This window comes from Oncorhynchus tshawytscha, linkage group LG15 (genome assembly GCF_018296145.1).
Source record: "Oncorhynchus tshawytscha isolate Ot180627B linkage group LG15, Otsh_v2.0, whole genome shotgun sequence".
NCBI lineage: Eukaryota > Metazoa > Chordata > Actinopteri > Salmoniformes > Salmonidae > Oncorhynchus > Oncorhynchus tshawytscha.
Window position 1 is genome coordinate 6,951,008 of NC_056443.1, and position 8,227 is coordinate 6,959,234.

The window sequence follows — 8,227 nt, forward strand, 5'->3', positions numbered from 1 at the left end:
ATAGTCCTTATCACTAACCACTCGATGGGGGGTGTTTACTGTTGAGTGAGGGTCTACTAATCTGGATGAAGAATATTTAGCTTGAAGTAGAGGCAAAGGCATGATGGGAATTCCTGACATAACTTCTATCCAATCATAAACAATAGCGGGAGGAGTCTGGAACTATAGAACGGTGCCGATATATCTCTATGACAACCACAACGCGTTCTCTGCGTTCTCCTGCGCTTCTACGAAGCTCTCCAAAGAAACCGAGGGAAAACTCAGGTCAGACTCAGAGAGCAACAATTTCAATCGGTCCAGAGCTACATGACATAAAGAAAGAGGGTAACTATAACATTCAATCAGCAACCACATTAGTTGTCCTAATGCTACATGATAGAATGAAAAGGACAAATAATATTGCAACAATTCGCAATAATCTAAACTTGAGCACTAACTTCAGAGGAATAGTTTTAATTTAATTGTAGCAGGCTACATTTCTTCCTGCCCCTTTTCATCGGTGCTTTTTTAATTGCAGCTTTAAATTAATCAAGCAAAGTCAAATAAAACATTTAGAAGAAACAAGCATTTAAATTGGAGAGATCACAGAAACTAATTTAGATATGTCTAAATTACAAACGGTACTTTCCATTCAAGTGAAAATTCATAAATTCATTTGTGACATAATTTGCATAAAACAACACAAACATTTTAGTAAACATTTACCCTTTTAATAATCTAAGCAGGAGGCAAATATGTAAATGTTGTGATTAACCTTGGGGCGTCTTCAAAGTTTATGCTAATTATGAAAAGGTTAATTTGAAGTAAAATAATAATAGCCTTTTATGTTTAAATTCTGCTCTCATCCTGACGAAAAATGTTTCCTATTGCTGTTGCTTTGATTGACTAAGACAAGTTGGCAACCATCTCCTCTACATGGTGAGTGTCTGATATCTAAACACACAATTCAAATAGAATAGTAGCCTAGAGTTGATTTATGATGTGTTTGAGTTGGGAAGAGCAAGACACTGTAAACAATCCTCATGTGATGCAGGAACAGAACACCCTGCTCTCATAAACTATTTCACCTGGGTTTCACCTGTCTCACACACACACACACACACACACACACACACACACACACACACACACACACACACACACACACACACACACACACACACACACACACACACACACACACACACACACACACACACACATCAGAAACTCTCCCGCGAGTAATGTATGCATCACACCTTTGATTTACCACCCTTCTCTCTCCAATATCCCCACAGCTTCACCGGAGGCAGAAGGTATGAGACAGTCAGCCCCTGTGGTGCCCCTCGACCTCAGTCTGGGGGACCTGACCCTCATGCCCCGAGGACTGGTCATCGCCCCGCACCAATGACAATAGGATTTGGCAAGACAGCACAAACAGATCTGTGACCTGTGGGGTATACTACAAAACAGGTTCAATGAGTTAGCCAGCTAACTTGCCTAAATATTCTGGGAAAAGGTAGATTAGTAGACTATAGAGTCAGGACCCTAGATAAAGGTAGAATAGACTCTTGTAATTAAAATATATATATATGCTTGAAATTGGCATGGTCTAATTGACTCAACAACCAAAACACATATCTAAGTTTAGAACCAGAAAATCCATAATTATTTCTGGTTGTTTATCAAAGTTAGCAGGCTAACTCATTGAACCTGCTTTGTAGTACACCCAACAGGTGTCCTATGTTCTGCTCTTGCATAGTCTGCCAAAGTAATGCTGATTGTCTAGCTCCGGGCTCCACATCACCAACGCTGCCTTGTCATTGACTATATTGGCCACTAGATGGCAGTATAAGACATGAGGTTAGTCTTGATAATGACAGGTGACGTGCTCCCGTATCATGTACTGTTAAAAAAGGGTTTTATGGCTCATGGAAGGGGACACGTTCCCGTATCTGAAATTATTTAAACTTTTCCTACTAAGCCTTACTTTATAACTTTTTATGACAAGTGCTGTGCAGAGATGTTTGGTGTGGGTGTCACTGCCTTTTTCTGTTTTCAGAACTACACTGAAAAAATATATAGTGTTTCCCATGTTTCATGAGCTGAAATAAAAGATCCCAGAAATGTTCCATACGCATAAAAATAATATTTCTCTCAAATGTTGTGCACAAATTTGTTTAAATCCCTGTTAGTAAGCATTTCTACTTTGCCAAGATAATCCATCCTCCTGACAGGTGTGGCATATCAAGAAGCTGATTAAACAGCATGATCATTACACAGGTGAACCTTGTGCTGGGGACAATAAAAGGCCACTCTAAAATGTGCAGTTTTGTCACACAACACAATGCAGGAATGTCCACCAGAGCTGTTTCCAGAGAATGTAAAGTAAATTTCTCTACCATAAGCCGCCTTCAACGTAATATTTGAGAATTTGGCAGTACGTCCAACCGGCCTCAGAACCGCAGACATGTATGGGATTGTGTGGGCGAGCGGTTTGATAATGTCAACGTTGTGAACAGATTGCCCCATGGTGACGGTGGGGTTATGGTATGGGCAGGCATAAGCTATGGACAACGAACACAACTGCATTTTATCGATGTCAATTTGAATACCCAAAAACACAGTGACGAGATCCCGAGGCCCATTGTGAGGCCCATTTTTTAAAGGTATCTGTGACCAGCAGATGCATATCTGTATTCCCAGTCATGTGAAATCCATAATGAATTAATTTGAATTGACTGATTTCCTCATATAAACTGTAACTCAGTAAAATCAATGAAATTGTTGCATGTTGAGCTTATATTTTTGTCCAGTACATGAGGACCACTTAGGGAAATGTGACTCTCTTGATGCATCACTGATAGTAGTAATGGCAATGGTCACATTGCTCATTGATCTAATTGATCATTCCCTTGCATTGTTTATGAAAGCAGTGGGGACATTGATCAATATTTAGTGACGTAGTGTAGCTGTTTGCGCATTTACGTTTTGTGTTCCTATACCTCCCACTGTTTGTTCTTCATTCACACCTGTTTATCATTGATCAGTACCAGAGTGGTGTTATGGGAAGTGATATACACCTACAGCAGAGTTGTTTATCATGTATGCGGTGTATCCCTTCTCCCTCCATCCGTGGTGTGTTGCTGTGCGATGCCTCTCGTCACTCCACAGCGCCAATGTAATTGTCTCCACTGTTCCTCTTTGTTCCGTCTCAGCGCTCACGCCTGACAGTTTGACTGCCTGTCTTTCCCACACAGATTTCCACCCATAATATCAGCACTTTGTGTCCCTCCCTCCCTCCCCTTCTCTCAGTCTTTCTGATCCTTATTCATTAAAAAAGACGGTGTTTTTCGAGGGGAGTTGTTGAAAGTTTACTTTAAAGGACTATATAGCAGCAGCAGCAGCTGTTGTGCTGGTGACATTTTGATGTGGAAGTCGCTTTGTGCTTGAGGGAGGGAGATGCCACAAGCGGCTTTTTTTTTCTCCCTCCTCTTTCTCTTTCTCTTTCCTTTTTGTCTCATTCATCTGTTTCCCAAACACTTTCAGAGAAAGAGACTGAGAGCTTGGTGCGTTTTCCTTCTCTTTTTAAAAATATTTTCATCGTGATCAATTATTTAGCAGGCGGTGGTTGCCTCACATGTTAGAGAACACTTACTCCAATAACTACAGGGAAGTCCTAGAGAGAGTTTAGAGAGGGAGAGAAAGAGAAATAAGACAGACTGGCAGAAAGACAAACAAGAGATGGACAGAGGGGGAGTGGAGCGGAAGATAAGAGGCGGATGGTGGACAGAGAGAGAAAAGAAAGAAACAGAGTGAGTCTGTCATGTCTGAAAGGTGAAAGTGCCACCCAGTACACTATACTCCCTATCTCTACTCCTCCGCACATTCACTACGACGTAACGACCTGGGTCTGACCTTCACAATGGAACACTTTACCTACACAGCAGTCTTTCCAGCCCCATTCCTAGGTATATAGAGCATGCAGAGCGGTGCAGTACTCCTGTGGTTCTAGCTAGGCGTTCCGCTCGGTGCCTGCTGATAGCAGTGATAATTAGACAGTGTGGCATCTATAATAAGACTCAATGCCATAGAGCTCTGTAGGGAGCAGAAGCACTGGATTACACTGTGGTAGGATGTAGGGCAGGGCGTCAGAGACTAGACTTTGATTATGAGCCACCAAAATAGGTGTGTGTGTGTGTGTGTGTGTGTGTGTATATCTCTACCTATCCATGTGTGTGTGAGTGTGTGTGCTTGCGTGCGTATCTCCCTTTCTATCTGTGTGTGTGTGTGTGTGTGTGTGTGTGCTGCTTTATGGCTTACTTAAGAGAGATACTGTTCCACTGTTGGGGTCAGGATAAACGCAGTGTGCTGATTCCCCAGGTGTGACCCGTTCTGAACATCCACCTATTCCCCGACCACCCAGCCCCAGAATTACAGCTCAACCCACCTGACGCTACACAGGCAGAACCCTGCTCTTACCGTCTGATGCCATGGAGACTTGATTACTCTTCACTTGGGTTGTTGTGGGCTAAAATCTGGAATTGCTCCGAAGTTTTAGAGAAAAATATATACTTTTTTTCTTTCTGTTCGTATTTAAATGTCAGCATCATTATCATGATTATGATGAATGTGATCGTGATCACCATTACACTGTCACCTGCATCTGTCTGTCTGTCTGTCTGTCTGTCTGTCTGTCTGTCTGTCTGTCTGTCTGTCTGTCTGTCTGTCTGTCTGTCTGTCTGTCTGTCTGTCTGTCTGTCTGTCTGTCTGTCTGTCTGTCTGTCTGTCTGTCTGTCTGTCTGTCTGTCTGTCTGTCTGTCTCTCTCTCTCTCTCTCTCTCTCTCTCTCTCTCTCTCTCTCTCTCTCTCTCTCTCTCTCTCTCTCTCTCTCTCTCTCTCTCTCTCTCTCTCTCTCTCTCTCTCTCTCTCTCTCTCTCTCTCTCTCTCTCTCTCTCTCTCTCTCTCTCTCTCTCTCTCTCTCTCTCTCTCTCTCTCTCTCTCTCTCTCTCTCTCTCTCTCTCTCTCTCTCTCTCTCTCTCTCTCTCTCTCTCTCTCTCTCTCTCGTTGTTTCATCACAAGCCTGGAGAAGATAGACACCGTTCTATATAAAAGGGAGGTGACAAACATGACCAAATGACATGTCTATGTGGGCGGTGAAGTGCTTCATCTGTGAAGTTGAGATCTAGATGTTTTTGTGGGGCAGTCATATCAATATAATAATGCATCCAGAAGAATGTTCAGCACATGTAGGAGCCATACTACACTGAACAAAAATATAAACGCAACATGTAAAGTGTTGGTCCCATGTTTCATGAGATTAAATAAAAGATCCCCGAAATGTTCCTGATTAAACAGCATGATCATGGGGGCAATAAAAGGCCACTCTAAAATGTGCAGTCTTGTCACACAACACAATGCAACTACTGTTGAGTGAGCGTGCAATTGGCATGCTGACTGCAGGAATGTCCATCAGAGCTGTTGCCAGAAAATTGAATGTCAGGGTGACGTCGTTTTAGCAATTTTGACAGTACGTCCAACCGGCCTCACAACCGCAGACCACGTGTATGGCATCGTGTCGTGGCATCATGCTCATATCAATGTTGTGAACAGAGTGTCCCATGATGGCGGTGGGGTTATGGTATGAGCAGGCATAAGCTACAAAGAACAAACACATTTTATCGATGGCAATTTTAATGCACAGATCCTGAGGCCCATAGTCGTGCCATTCACAGATCTGGGGAAGGGTACCAGAACATTTCTGCAGCATTGAAGATCCCCCAAGAATACAGTGGCCTCCATCACAATTAAATGACAGAAGTTTGGAACCACCAAGACTCTTCCTAGAGCTGGCCGCCCAGCCAAACCGAGCAATCGGGGCAGAAGGGCCTTGGTCAGGGAGGTGACCAAGAACCCGATGGTCACTCTGACAGAGCTCTGAAGTTCTTCTGTGGAGATGGTAGAACCTTCCAGAAGGAAAACCATCTCTGCAACACTTCACCAATCAGGCCTTTATGGTAGAGTGGCCAGACGAAAGCCACTCCTCAGTAAAAGGCACATGACAGCCCGCTTGGAGTTTGCCAAAAGGCATCTAAAGACTCTCAGACCATGAGAAACAAGATTCTCTGGTCTGATGAAACCAAGATTGAACTCTTTGGCCTGATTGCCAGGCGTCACTTCTGGAGGAAACCTGGCACTATCACTTCGGTGAATCATGGTGGTGGTAGCATCATGCCGTGGGGATGTTTTTCAGCGGCAGGGACAGGGAGACTAGTCAGGATCGAGGTAAAGATGAACGGAGCAAAGTACAGACAGATTCTTGATGAAAACCTGCTCTAGAGCACTCAGGACCTCAGACTGGGGCGAAGGTTCACCTTCCAACAGGACAATGACCCTAAGCACACAGCCAAGACAACGCAGGAGTGGCTTCGGGACAAGTCTCTGAATGTCCTTGAGTGGCCCAGCCAGAGCCCGGACTTGAACCCTATCGAAGATTTATGGAGAGACCTGAATCAAAAGGGTTCTACCTGGAACCAACAAGGGTTCATCAAGGGACAGCCGAAGAACCCTTTTAGGTTTTTAAGAGTGTGCATCACAGCTCAGGTCAGTCACACGTGTGTGTGTGGGTATGAGTGTGTGTGTGTGTCTCTGGTCACTCTCTGATGAGTCGTCTCTGCAGAGCGTGGTGAGTCTCAGAGGAACAGCTGTGGCTGGTAATGAGTGATACACACACACACACATATGATGAAGTACCATTCACATCTGTTTACCCTGCACACGCGCCTAACTTATCAATATTCCATGTAGACCGCAGTCCCCCTCTTACCTCCCTCCTCTGATATCTCCCACCTCCACCTCCTTGGAGAAGTGCAGAGGAAGATCATTAGCTCACCTCTGGAGTAACCATCCAAGGACCTTTCAATGAGGAACACTCTCTCTCTCTCTTTCGGGCGTCATCAGGTTCTCTCGCTGTGCTTACCTCGCTGTCGATCTGAGTGGGCTCTCTCTGTCCTTCGCTGTTCCAGAACTTCTCACACATTCCCTTCCTCTAATTCAATCAATAATACTTTTGTACGTCCAACTTTCCTCGTGCTTAACTTCAAATGCATTGAAAAGAGGTTTAGCTATGTCACCTTGAGCAGAGGTGTATGCTTTGAGTCTTAGTTTCTCTACCTTCCCAAATCCCCCTCTATCCCCCACCTCTACTGACATGCTCTAACCAGAGAAGAATTACCCCCTTAACTGACAGACACACGTAAAGGTAGCAGCACTCTTCTCTCTGATCTACTCTCTCTCTTTTCTTCTATTTATTTCCCCCCTCTCTCTCTCTCTCCCTCTCTCCCTCTTCCCCCCTCTGTGTCACTGTGATGTCTCCTCTTAACTTCTATTTGTGATCCATCTCCCTTCATTTCTTTCTGACTCTCTCCCTCCGTCTCCTCTTTCATCCCTCTCTTCAGAGAGCCACCCGCATCCCTCTGCTTGTCTCCTACCCATAATTCATAGTGACAGGAAAGGTTAGAATGTGTGTGGAGGAGTTCTGGTTGACAGAAAGAGGAGAGGGAACACTATTTAGGCCTGTCACTACACACTGTTTACAAGACATCTTCAGAGTCCGAACTAGACTCACACATCTCCACACAATTGACCCTATGACACTGTAAATATTGACAAGTTACAGTGGCTCCACTGGCTTTGTCAGTTTGAGATAGAGAAATATACATTTACTTTAGTCATTTAGCAGACGCTCTTATCCAGAGTGACTCACAGTAGTAGTGTGTGAATATTTGTTCACACTTTTTATGTATAAAATATACACTATAACCGGAGGTGAGACAAAGTAAGAAACGGGGAATTGAGAAAAAAAAGAGTGAGAAAATGAGAAAAAGAGGGAGAAACAGAGACAAGGAAAGAGAGAGAGAGAGAGAGAGATGATATGTAGCCAGTCACAATCAGTAGCCCATCCCCAAACGCCCCTTTCAGTGACTAGATCTGTGGCTGTGTTATCCATCTCATTCTAACCAGCTCACAAGGACACACACACACACAGATATCCTGGTGGATTAACATATAACAGGCCGGTAAACAAAAACAACAGAGCTTTCATTAATTAACGAGCTCAGGGCCGGCCGGGCGGGCGGGTGGCGAGGGGTGCTAAGACACTCTCGCTGTGGCACCATGCCAGGCCCCGAGCCATGCCAACCTGAACACAGCTGCCTAATGGAGAACTGGCACTGGCTGGGACAGCGATG